Source organism: Talpa occidentalis, unplaced genomic scaffold (assembly GCF_014898055.3).
Source record: "Talpa occidentalis isolate TD23 unplaced genomic scaffold, MPIMG_talOcc4v2.1 talOcc4.10, whole genome shotgun sequence".
Classification (NCBI taxonomy): Eukaryota; Metazoa; Chordata; class Mammalia; order Eulipotyphla; family Talpidae; genus Talpa; species Talpa occidentalis.
The window spans coordinates 86,090,313-86,103,493 of record NW_023600993.1 but is presented as its reverse complement, the minus strand read 5'-3'; the positions used below and the strand labels follow the sequence as shown (position 1 = coordinate 86,103,493).

The 13,181-nt window shown below is 41.9% G+C and overlaps 1 protein-coding gene across 1 annotated transcript in view; it reads left to right on the top strand.

The window, feature by feature from the left end:
- The first annotated feature begins 4,545 nt into the window (after positions 1-4,545).
- Positions 4,546-13,181, top strand: part of ITCH (itchy E3 ubiquitin protein ligase) — a 108,918-nt gene continuing 100,282 nt past the window's right edge. The window contains exons 1-2 of the mRNA XM_037496600.2: positions 4,546-4,630; positions 9,184-9,260. The gene's annotated coding sequence lies outside the window, so the exon portion shown is untranslated. The remainder of the gene's footprint in view (positions 4,631-9,183; positions 9,261-13,181) is intronic.

Here is a 13,181-nt window from a genome sequence, read left to right as displayed (position 1 = left end):
CAGTTGAAAGAAATGTGCAGTGAACATCCATCTATCCATCATCTAGATTCTACAATAGTTAACAGTTCACTGTATTTGCTTTGTCATATGTTTATTCATTCATCTATCCCTCCACAATTTTACCCATCCATCTTATTTTTTGGTGCATTTCAAAGAAGTTGCAGAATTCACTCTACCTCTAAACACTGTATTTTTTTTAAAACATTTATGTATTTATGCACACAAGAAATAGGGTGTAAGCCACTCACTAGAGAGGATTCACCAGAGAGAGTGGGGAGCAGAACAGGCAGATCTATTAAAATACACTGCTGAGGGGAGCAGTGGGTGAGGCAGGAGAGGTCTGCTGTGCTATGTGGGTCAGCTCCCTGGCTAGCCAGGGATCGAACTCGTGATGTAGTGGCTGGCAGTAGCTTGACAGCGCTGTGTTTAACCCTTGTGCCACCAGGGAGGTCTCTACCTCTAAGCACTTTAGCATGCCTGTCATTATGAACTAGATTTCAATTTTTGGTTTTTTTAGTTTACATTTACTTATAATAATGTCCATAGTTTTGATAAATGCATGTAGACATGTAATCCACACCTCTAATACAATATTGAAAGAACATTTTCAACACCCCAGAAGAAGCCACTATTATGATTTTTTTTTACCATTGATTGTGTTTTAACCTGTTGTAGAACATCATAAAATAGAATCACACAGAGTGTATTCTTTTGTATATAAAACTCCTTCTTTATAGCAACATGCCTGAAACTTATGTTTTATTTTGTGTGTTAGTAACTTGTTCTTTCTTACTGTTTTTTAGTATTTCATCATATGGATGAATTAATCATTATTTGTATTTTCCTGTTGGTGGCGCTTACAGGAGTTTTAAATATTTTGAATTGATTGCCAATGTTTTGGACCTGAATTCAAATCCTGATTCTGCCACTTGCTAGATATGTGGACACTGGCTGGTTACTTGCCTCTCTAAGTCTCAGTCTCCCCAAATGCATAATGGGACATACTATAGCTATTGTTTATTAAGAGTTTTCACAGAATGCTTGCCTGACACTTTTCTAAGTGTATCACATGGACTAGCTCATTTAATCCTTACAACACCCCATGATTGTGTGTGTGTGTATATATATATATATATATATATATGTGTGTGTGTGTGTGTATGTGTGTGTATATATGTATATACATATATACACATAAATATACACACATACACACATATATATACACACATATATATATTCTAAAACTACATATATAGTTTATTTTTATTCCTATTTTATAGATAAGATTGCTGAGAGTATTCATAATGCATGTAAAACACTCAGGATACTATTTGTTGTTTTTTTTAGGATACTATTTGTTAATTACAATGTAAAAAGTAAATATTAGTTGTTATTTTTCCTATTAAGGTACTGCACATATCTTAATGTATTTTTAAAACCCTGGGAGTAGGTTTGCCAAATAAGATATAGGATTTCCAGTTAAATTTGAATTTTTGGTAAATAATGGGAAAAAAAACAGTTTAAGGATGATACAGGCAATATTTGTTACATATTTATACTGAAAATTAGTCATTTTATCTGAAATTCTTCTTTCCCCCCTAAATCTGACAACCCTACCTATGAGGAAGTGACTGAGGTGACTAGGAAGGGAACTTGTGTCCTGCGTTTTGCCCATGAGGAAAAAGAGCATGACCTCTAAAAGTGTTTTCTTTGGATCCAGATGGTAGGCTCCCCGCAGCCCCATCCAGTGTCCTCTCTCCAACAATGCACAGCTTTGCCACTTTTCAAGTCTTCCCCTGCTTCTGGCAGTTGAATGCAGAGTGACTCCAGGAAAGAGGGGGATAGCATCGTGACTAAGTGTTCTGCAGGGAAATCAGTAAGTGACAGGCAGCATGTGGGCAGCTGGGTTTTCTCTTCCCAACTTCTTCCAGCTCTGCATCCCTGCCTCTTCCCTCCTTCTCTCCCCAGAGAACTGGGAGCCTCCTTTCTTGCTGATGGGATTTCTTGCTGATGGGGGCCTCCTCCAGGATTCCTGCCCCTGCTCTAGAAGGACTGGATCCTGTCCCAGGTTGACCTGAGTACCCAAGCAGAAGGAGGATAGGTAGTTTGGAAGTTATATCAGCCACCAGTCCTGCATTCTGACCAGGACAAGACTATAGGAGCAGGGAACCTGCAAGCTAGAACTACATAGCATGGGAGATGAGGAAATGGTCAGTTTGGGATTCTTTGCCCTCACAAGTTCAGACTTTCCTAGGAGAAGCACCAATTAACTATCCTGAGGTTTCTAGAATCTTCACAACATTCTAAGCAGTAGACTGTACTAGTTCCATTTAGAAATTTGGACACTTGAGGTTCAGGGGACTTGCCTATGACCCTGAAGCCAGTGTTGACAGTCAGACCTAGATCCTTGAATCAAATACCACTGAAGAATCCTAAATTATTAACTCCTACTAAGCACTGCCTCCTAGATCAGAACTTATCCACCCTGGTGACATTAGCAAGGAGGTTATGAAGGTATGGTCCCGTGGTTCTCAAAACAGGATCCCTGGGTACCAATATCATAGGGATCTTGTTAGAAATACAAAATCTTGGATCTGATTTCAAAACTTCTTGACTCAGAAATTCTGGGGTTGGGGGAGATACCTGGCAATCTGAGTTTTAATAAGTGCTGCTGGTGATTCTGTTGTACTGTACAGTTTGAGACTTTTTGGTGTGTAGTATTGATAGAAAGTGCTATCAGTTTGGAACAATTTGTTTTAAGTAAACTTATGTAAGCACAGAAAAATACACAAATCACAAGTACTACATACAGCTTGAGGAATTTTCTCAAAGTGAACATCCCTGTATAACAGCACCCAGATCAAAATACAGGCATTATAGTGGCCTTGAGATGCCCTTTTATGTCTCTGTCTTGGTACTATCTCCCCTCAAAGGGTAACCACTATCCTGACTACAAACACTGTAGATGAGTTTTGCCTAATATTATATAGTTTTTAAATCGTACATGAATCTAGAATCAGAGGACTTTGATTGGATCCCTGATTCCTGGCTGAGTGATCCGGAACTAGTCCTCTGATTTCCCTGAGATTCATTTCCTTCCCTATATAAAGGTCATAAAAAAGCTTAAGTACCTTAAAGGGACACCGTGTTTTCCAAACTTGCCTGGTGACAAGAATCACATGGGTCACTAGTTTAAAACCCACATTTCCCAAAACATTTGTCCTAAGAGGACAATGGTTGGGATAGAGAGGAATTTTTAAAACTTTTTATTGTAAAAGCACAGATACACATATGGTATGTAAATAGATATATATTTGTGATACTAATTGATGGGGGAGTGATTAGGGAATGGGCAAAAAAAGGTCTTAAAATGTTGCCCAGAGAGAGGGTTAAAAAAAGGTTGTGAAACACTGACATACAGTAATGATTCTCCAAATATGTGTGGTCTGTGGTAAAAAATGCAAATTCTGAGGTCACACCCCAGACCTATTGAAACTCCGCACCTGGTGCCCAGTAATCTATTGTTGACAGACGCTCCGGGTGATTCTGATAGTTACTAAATTTGAAATTCACTGCGCTAGAAAATCAGAACGAGGTAGGGTCCAGGATTTCGTATCTTGAAGAAGTTCTCTAAGGCATGTTGCAGGAAACATTGACATGGAGAAATTGAAAGTACTTTGCAAAGTGTAAGTGACTTTCCAGAAGATAAAATATTATTTTCATTAGGAGGAAATAGGCTAAACAATAATAGCAAAGGTCACTTACTAATAAGCACTTTGTTTATTTTTGAGTCTACTGCACAGCTTATCCTCACAAACAGCCCATGAAGGAAGTTAAGAGAGTGGACTCTGAAGTCAGACTATCTGGGTTCTCAGCCAATTTGTGACTTTGGCTTATGCATCTGTAAAATGAGCATAATGAAGGTACTTTCCTCACAAGTTTGTTGTGAGGATTAAAGAAATTTATTGATCGTCTCTTAGAACACCTGCCACATTGGCACCGCCTACGTGTACAATATCTTCATCATCCCTCAAAGCACCCTGTTAAGAAGAGGATTTGTACCAAATCAGTTTAACTCCGGAGGGTACTTTAAGGACTAAGCTGTAATACGATGGTTCTCAAAGTATGAGCCTCCACCAGCGGCACCCCAGAGAGTTTGTTAGAAATGCAAATTATTAGATCCCACACCAGATCTGCTGAATTAGAAATTCTGAGGGTGGTGCCCAACAGTCTTAAGTTATAAGCAAGTCCTTCAGTTGACTCTCACGGGCACACCAGCGCTGGGAACCGCAGCAACAGACCTTAGAGGTTTCAGTGTTTGTGTGCATGTGAAAGGGTTAGGATTTAAAAAAGAAAAGCCTAGAGCCGCTGGGGGCCATCCACGAACGCCTCCCACCCCGTGGCAAACAAACTCAGACTTTTTTTTATCCCTCCTCAGTCCTCTTCAGCCCCAAAGCCAGGCGGCCGCCTCGCGCGCAAGGCTTTCTGGGGCTTGTAGTGCGGTTCACGCCCAAGCGGAGGCGCCTGCGCGTTGGCCGCCAACTCGCCGTAGTTGCTGTGCTCGGAACTCGGGAGCGGCTGCCATCTTAGTCGAGGGACTGGAGAGTCGCCGCCGCCCCGAGTCCCGGTAAACACCCGTGGGCCGACTGGGGGCAGTTCTGGGGAGAAATGGAGAGCCCGGATGAGCGTGTCCGAGCAGGAGGCGGCGGAGTGCGGCGCGCGAGTCGGGACCCCAGAGCCGCGGCTGCGCCCTCTGCCCTCAGAGCTGGTGCCCGTGGGGGACTCGGGGCTCGGGCCATGTCCAGGGGCGGGCGGGGCGTGGGTCCGCCGGCCGCGCGGAGGGGCCGCTGTCGGGCCGAGGTGGCCGGCGGCCCTCGCCTCGCGGGCGCCAAGTAGTGAGGGGGCTGGGCCGTGGCGGGCGCCGGCAGGGTCCGGGCGCGAGACCCTCTGCCCCGCCCAGGGGCTCCGCGCGGCCCGGCCTACTCGCGGGCCGGGCGGCGGCGGCCGGGCGGGCGACGTGGCCCTGTGCGGGGCGGCGGCCGGGCCCACCTGCCACCCGGCCGGCCTTTCCGAGACTTTTGGAATCCCTGAGTCGCGAGGAGGGGGGCCCAGCACGGTGGCCGCCTCCTTCTCTCTGTTCCGCTCTCCTCCTCCCTCCATTGTCCCCAGCGTGGTGGTCCCGGCCCGGCCGCCCTCCTTGGCGCCCGCCGCCACCGCGGCCCCGCCGGCGCCTCCGGAGCCGAGTTTTGCAGACGTGGAGCTGTCACCGTCCTTGTTGGGGAGAGTGCCCTTTCCTGTAGCAGAGAAGAGGGGGTGGGGAGGGGGAAACCGTGACTGTGTTCTAAGGGTCGAAGCATGGTGAGGACGTGACTTCCTGGGGGCTAAGTGGGGATCTCAAGTTTTCAGACTTAGTTTCGGGAGCGGTAAACACAGCTGTGGTCTGTGCGCCGGAGGTAGGCGTTGGGCCTAAAGTTAGAGATGTAACCAGGTGAACTTGCAAACTACCCGAAGTGTGCGATTCCCGAATAAAGGTTCAACTTGTTTTCTTGCTGCTATTCGTAATCTTGTTACATTTTTCTGCCGTTCTACGGCTTCAGTGTACTTTGGGAGCTAGGGGTGGGAAAGGAAGCGTGGAATTTTTCTCTGAGAGTTAATGAGAAACTAGAGCTAGCCACCATCAGTGCACTTAACGTGGGTTCTCCCGCATCTTTTCCTAATATAACTCGATTATAAGGAAGTATGTGAAAGCATCGTATTGCCACCCTCAAAATCGACTAAGGATTTGTTTCTCAACTGAAATAAAATTGACGTGGCAGATGTGGTGAGAGCCTGTAGTTTGTGTTCATAGGTTTACTCAAGATACAATCACTTCATGTTAAGATTTAGAAATGAAGATGGAAATGCAGCTGAAATGCAGTGAATGTAATTTTTATTGTAGTATGGAAAAGGAATTCCTTCATCTTTACTATATGAGTCAACAAAGATATGATATGAAATTAAAAAAAAAAAACAGAATACTTCTTCAGTGTGTTGTGGAACAGGTCACTTCTACATTCTTTAAGGAATACACTTCTTTGCATCTATTGGAAGAGACAAACAAGTCCCCAAATTTGACTATTAGAATAATTAGGGGAACTTTTTTAAAAGTAGAAAATATAGTGTCTCATTTTCTGATACTCATTTAGTAGCTTTCTTCTGGTCCTAAGAAATTATTTTTAAAACATGCCTCAGGCAATTCTGATGGTCTTGGAGTCACCAAGGCAAACAGTACTGTGAACAGTTTCAGATAGCTTTCAGACAGAAGAGGACATGACCAGTTCTGTCTGAGAACGGTTGGCCAGAAGAGCAAGATCTGCCCTTGGATGAGTTGGGGCTTAGATGATGAATGTCATAGAGGTGGAAAAAAGGAAAGATTGGGTAGAGGGAACACCTTAATGCTCTGTATTAATACAGAGGATTGTGGAAGAGAAAGGATTTAGGGAGCCTTCTGGGAGGTGAGGCTGCAAAGATAAAGGGAGACAGCTATAAGAAAGTTCTAAGTATAATGCTAAAAAGTTTGAGTTTTATGTTATCAGCATCAAATAGAGATTTTTAAACAGGGAAGTGATAATGAATATATGTGTGTTTTACAATAAATTGCTCTGGTGACTTGGTAGAGGGTCTAGGTGAGATGAAAAAGCTTGATCCTGGAGAGACTCTATGGGGATGATCAAGTGATTGCGTTTTAGTTCTTTACTAGTGTAATATTGTTGCCCTGTTTTTGGATGTGAATTTTTTAGGACCAGTCTGAGTAAAAGTCTCCTTTTCTGTTAAAAGAACCAATTAGCAAATCTGAATAATATCTCCAGGTTATATATGTTAATGGCATAGAGTATATTATCAGTTAGCATCTTTAATTAGAATTAAATCAGGTGCAATTTGAAGGACTTAGACATTAGGCTGAACTTTTTATTTTTTTTAAGATTTATTTATGCATACAAGAGCTGGGGTACAGGCCAGAGGTGCGGGGGCGGTGAGTGGATTCACCAGAGACAGAGTGGGGAACAGAACAGGCAGATTGACGGAAGTACAGTGCTGAGGGGAGCAGTGGGCGAGTCAATAGAGGTCCGCTGCACCACGTGGGTAGCTCCCTGGCCTGCTGGGGATGGAACTTGTGCTGCAGAGGTTGCAGACAGCTTCATAGGTTGCGTCTTAACCCTTTGTGCCACCAGGGAGGCCCTAGACTGAACTTTTTATAATGACTATCAACTTTTGATTTATACTTGTGTAGTAGTTTTTCTCCCTTCTTCAGAAACTTGGTATTGGAATTTTAGAGTTAGAAGAGATTATCTAGTCCATAGCATTAAATATATTTTGATTTATGGGCCAGTTGTGCTTTTAAGTATTTGCCTAGAAGCACTGTGTTGAGAAGGATTTTGATCATATGGTTCTCTAAGAAAGTGAGTTATGATTGCTTAGTGATGCCGCCTGTGGACAGTTACTTAGAGGTATAGTATATGTGCTAGATATGTGCTATTCTTAGAGTAGTCCAACCTCTTGGTTTTCTGTTTGTTAAAAAAAAAAAGAGAAAGTCCTAAGCAACTTAAATAATTAACCTAAAACTAGCTAAGAATCAGAGAGCTAGAAGTAAGTTTTGTAACTTTTAGAGTAGTTTTCATTGGTTTACCAAGATGAATGTGTGCCATTAAAACAGCTTTGGTATTAGACCAAAAGGCAGAAAAAGGTATTTCTAGCCTGCCTCTCTTGACTCTTTTTTTATTTTTTAAAGATTTATTTATTTATTTATACAAGCACTGGGTACAGTTAGAAGTGCGGGAGGGTGAGAGAATTCACCAGAGCCAGAGCGGGGAGCAGAGCAGGCAGAAGGACCAAAGTACACTGCTGAGGGGAGCAGCGGGCAGCAGGAGAGGTTTGCACACACCACGTGGGACCCTCGGTGGTTGCCGGGGATTGAACTGGTGCTGCAGAGGCTATGGGCAGCTTTGCAGCCTAGTGCTCAACAGCTGCGTCACCAGGGGAGGCCTCTCTCTTGACTCTTTAAGCAAGAGTTTAACAAGGAACTTTGACCTTTAAGCAAGTTTTGTTAACTTGCTTAAGAAATTTAAGAAATTTGGCTTAAGAAATCTGTGTTAGGGGCCTCCCTGGTGGCATAAGGGGTTAAGCACAGCACTGTGAAACAATCCACAGCCCCTGCAGCATGAGTTGGATCCCAGGCCGGCAAAGGATCAACCCACATGGTGCAGCAGACCTCTCCTGCCTCGCCCACTGCTCCCCTCAGCAGTGTATTTTAGTCAGTCTGCCTGTTCTGTTCCTCACTCTGTGTCTGGTGAATCCTCTCACCTCCCTCACCTCTAGCTTGTGCTCCAGCTCTTGTATGCATAAATAAATAGATAAATCTTTAAAAAAAAAAAATTCGTGTTAGTACTGGTAGGAGGTAATTACTTGTTTGTTTTTTTTCTGTTTTCTTGTGCCTCATCCCTTTCTCAATTATGGGCTTTGGGGACTGGTTTCCTTTATGAGTTAAGGCAAAGGCAAAAGCGCATAAATTTATTTATTTTTCTGTATTTATGTAGCACCTAGCCAAATTCTGGGTTCATAATAAGTGTTCAGTAAAGGCTTGTTGAATTTTGTGGCCATAAATTATATTGGCTTTGAGTCAATATAAATTAGCAAGGGGTTTGCAAAATTGAATTGCAGCATTCTCTGGTTGGGTGGTTGGCCCTCAGCTAAAAATATTGGGTTGAAGCTAGCTGACAACTAGAAGTAGTTAACAAGAGGGCCTCCATCTCCCTTCAGTATAACAGTTCACTGTCCTTGGAAAACTGCTGCCTGCTCAGCTCTTTTCAGAACTGACTATACTTAGATCCTTGGAGTGCTTTTTCTTTTCCTATCCTTCAGAGCCTCCAAGTTGCAAGGACTGCCCTTCTTATAGTGACCCTAATAGGTGGAGCATATGTTTAAATGACCATCCTCATTTTGTCATGTGGCCATCACACCCAGGTGTGACATTACTCCGTACTATAAGTGTCATTTCCCCCTTAACTCATCTCATTCTCTTCCCTGCTGCATCAAAAATGATCTATCCTATGAAGCTGTGCAGTCAGATTCCCAAGGCCATTGATAATCCAGTGTGTTTAACCACAGGAGTAATGTGTTAATGGATCCTCCTTCCTCTTTCAGGGAACATGCATTTAACAGTGGCCTTCTGGAGACAACGCCTTAACCCAAAGAAGTGACTTGAACAGTCAGAACTTCAGGTATGGTGGCATGCCTGTGAGAGAGATTGAAGGGGCAGGAATGGTGCATATGGTGAACCCCGATTGTATAACTGCTGTGAGATTGGGAGAGAGCAATGTTGATGCCGTCTACATAAGTGGGTTGAAGAAATAGGCAATTTCCACTTGGATCTGAAACCCAAAGCCTCCTCTGTAAGAATTAAACTGTGAGCCACACTGTGCCCTTAAGTAGTATCCTCTGACTTTTCTGTTTTTTTCCTAGCTTCCTTACAAACATCTGTCTCTGTATACTTGTCCAGACATGTGTATGTTTATGGTTAAAAGTGTAGGAATTTAAAAGAAGGCAACATGGTACAATGGAAAAAGAGTAGAAGACTTCGAAGAAAAAAATCTGGGTTCTGATTTGATTTTGCCACTGACAACTCTGTGCCTTACAGCAAGGTCTTTAATCTCGGTGGGCCTCAATTTATATACCTCCTACCTGCCTCCCTAGTAGTGTTGTGAGGCTCAAGTAAAATAATACATATTCAATCTTTAGGGAAAAAATGAATTCTCTGCTTTAGACGTTAGATCTGCAGGGTTGCAGAAGTTGGCAATAATACTGAAAAAGTAAACAGGATAGGACACACTTACCTTAAAAGATCAGAAGAAACAAAAGACTAATGAAGAAGAAAACAAAAAGCAGAACATAGAAAAAAATCAAATAGTAAGAGAATAGGGAGTGAATGAAGTAGAGTAGGTGAATTGGTAGCTAAGAAAGCTGAACAGCAAGGGCACAGCTCCTTTCATTTGCCTAACCCTAACCTTGCAACTATTTGTCATTATCATTACCACCTTCCTTTACCTAAATGTCCTGTCCATACTTAGAGTCTTGTCTCCACTGTAAACTTCAGAGTTTATTATTCATTCATCTATGTGACTCTTTGTATATTTATATCCTCTTCCCCTCCTTCCCCTGAGATTTCAGCTGTTATTTGTTCAGACATTCTTTGTGGGGGAAAAGACTGTGTATAATGGGTGTGTGTGTGTTGGGGTTCTGAACATAATCGTTTATCAGTACTAATGGTAATAAATAGTTTATGTTTTTGTTAGCTAATTGTCCTATAAATGCTTATATACCAAGGCTATGATTTGCTTATTATGGTTTCCTAGGCTCGTACTATAATCAAATGTGCTTTAATCTGTTTTTTTTAATAATTATGTGAAGAAAGGAAGGAGATAATGGGGTGCTTTGTGAGAGATACTAGGAAAGTGGGTAGAGGGGAAGGAGCTAGTAAGAGGAAGAGAGAGTAAGAGGAAGAAATTGTTATGCAAGGAAAGGCAAGAAAATGAAAATATGTAAAGCAAAAAAAGGAGGCAAAATGGGGAGGTTTTGATCTGCAAAATAGGAACAACACAGCCATCATTTCTTTAATGGAGATGTAATACCTTACAAAAACCTATGTGCTGGGAAAGGTCATTCTCTATATTGAATATCGTTAAATATTTCTAAAGTATCCACTTCATCCTAAACTCAAAGTAGTTCTTTGTGGAAGGAAAACTGGGCCAACATTCAAGAAACCTGGGTTCTAGCCTTGATAATGCTTGTTACTTAAATTCTGTAATCTTGAGCAATTCACTTAAATCCCTTTAGGCTTCCATTTCCTCAATTGTCTATTGAAAGTATTGAACATTGTGATCTCAGGTTTCTTCTAGCTCACTCTTTGATTATACTTTGTGTTTTATATACTGGCTCACTAATTTTTCAGGGCTTTGTTGATACTACAAATAGGACTGGTCTCAGAAATACCTTCTAAATAGGACTTCATAATATCCAGTGCTTTGTTTATTTATTTTTTTAAAGATTTATTTATTTATGCATTCAAGAGCTGGGATACAGGCCAGGTCAGAGATGCAGGGGGTGGGAGGATCCACCAGAGACAGAGTGGGGAACAGAACAGGCAGATTGACTGAAATACAGTGCTGAGGGGAGACAGGAGAGGTCTGCTGCCCCATGTGGGTATCTCCCTGGCTGGCCGGGGATCGAATTTGTGCTGCAGAGGCTGCGGATTGCTTCATAGTGCTGTGTTTAACCCCTTGCACCACCAGGGAGACCCTAGAGGCCATTTTAATTTAAGTTCTACTTTAAACTTTGGCAGAGAGATTTGAGATACTAACTTCTTATTTTTTGGTTTCTTTAACATAATTGAATCCAAGCTATGTGTTGTTCTGTGCTCAGCATTACAGTGACTCATGATGAAAAATCAGTACCTGTCCTCAAGAAACTTGCAAATTTCTCACATCTGGTCACTATTTACCTTAAGAGATTTGCCCTTCCATCCTAGGAAAGAGGTGGTTTATGCTGTATCATCATTTTGTAGCTTTAAACAGAATTCATCTGCATATTAAACTTCCTCACTCCAGAAATGTCTATTAACATTCTTGCTTTCTGAGAAAACATTATTTTGTTAGATTCTGTAACATTTTCTCTTGTCAATTACAGAAAAAAATTTCTTCTAAAGACAAGGAAAGAATCCAGAAATGCCATCTGTGTTTAGGTGAACTTTGGTTTGCTTCTTAGTCATTCATGCTAAGAAAGGTTCTAAAATTTAGTCTTGATTCTTTGTTCTGGATAATCATTTGGTCACAGAGGAAAGTATAATAGTCTCAAGGAATCATTGTAGGGGTTGAAAGTATGTATTGGAATTAGACTATCTGAACTTGAATTTTGCTTCTACCATCTACTGGTAGTATGAACTTGACCAAGTAGCTTAATTCCTTTGTTTCTGTTTCTTCACCCATGGGTTTGAGAATATTAGTAGTGTATATCATTGGATTATTGGGTAGATTAAATGAGATAATGTGTTTTTGCACGGATAGTGCTTGGCTTACAATAAGCATGACGTGTTAATTGCTATTGCTATTACTGTTATTGTTGTCATTATCATTACCACCAACCTTGTCTTTTTAAAAATTATCTCAATTCATTAATCAGTAAAATTTATCTCTGGTAAACGTAAATTCAAATGCCTACAAGTGCTAGGTGAACATTTTAAGTAGCAACAATAGTCAGATTGGTACTTAAATGAACTAGACAATTTATGTCCCTTTTAAGCAGCTTTGACTCATCTTATTTTTTTGTACTTGTAGCAAGGATTATGATAAACTTCACTCATTGTGCCAGAGACCCTTATGGTGGTAGCAAAAATTTGGCCCTTATGTAGCATACTGTCTACACTTGTAAGTTCAGTGACCAGTCAGTGGCCTGAAGTCACCTTTTTTTAAAAGATTTATTTATTTATGCATACAAGAGCTGGGGTACAAGCCAGAGATGCAGGGGGTGAGAGGATCCACCAGAGATGGAGTGGGGAACAGAACAGGCAGACTGATCTAAGTACACTGCTGAGGGGAGCAGTGGGCGAGTCAGGAGAGGTCTGTTGTGCCATGTGGGCTGCTCCCTGGCCCTCCAGGGATTGAACTCATTCTGCAGAGACTGCGGATTGCTTCACAGTGCGGTGCTCAACCCCCTATGCCACCAGGGAGGCCCCTGAATTCACTTTTTTTAAAATGAGATAAAAATTTACCATTTTGAAATATCCTATTTGGTGTTTGCTCACCATTGTACTAGGAGATTGGGGTGGGAGGGTATGTGTATAAACTGAATGTGACCCTAACATCTTAACTTTATAAGAGAAGCTGGAAATCCAGATTTTGTGAGAAATCTTTAAATGTTTTAACTTATGAATTCATAATATAAACACTGTGGGCCAAACAAACCACCACTGTGGTTAGCAATTGCCTTGTGGGTTGCTACTTTGCAACCTCTGATCTGGGGCTTGACTTTTTGCAGTATGACCCATGTTCCCTGCCCTCTGGGAAGAAGGTCCTTAACCAAATAAAGATATAAAACAGTTCAAGTGGTACCTCAGAATAGCCTAAGGCTTAATGAGGGATATGCAGCAT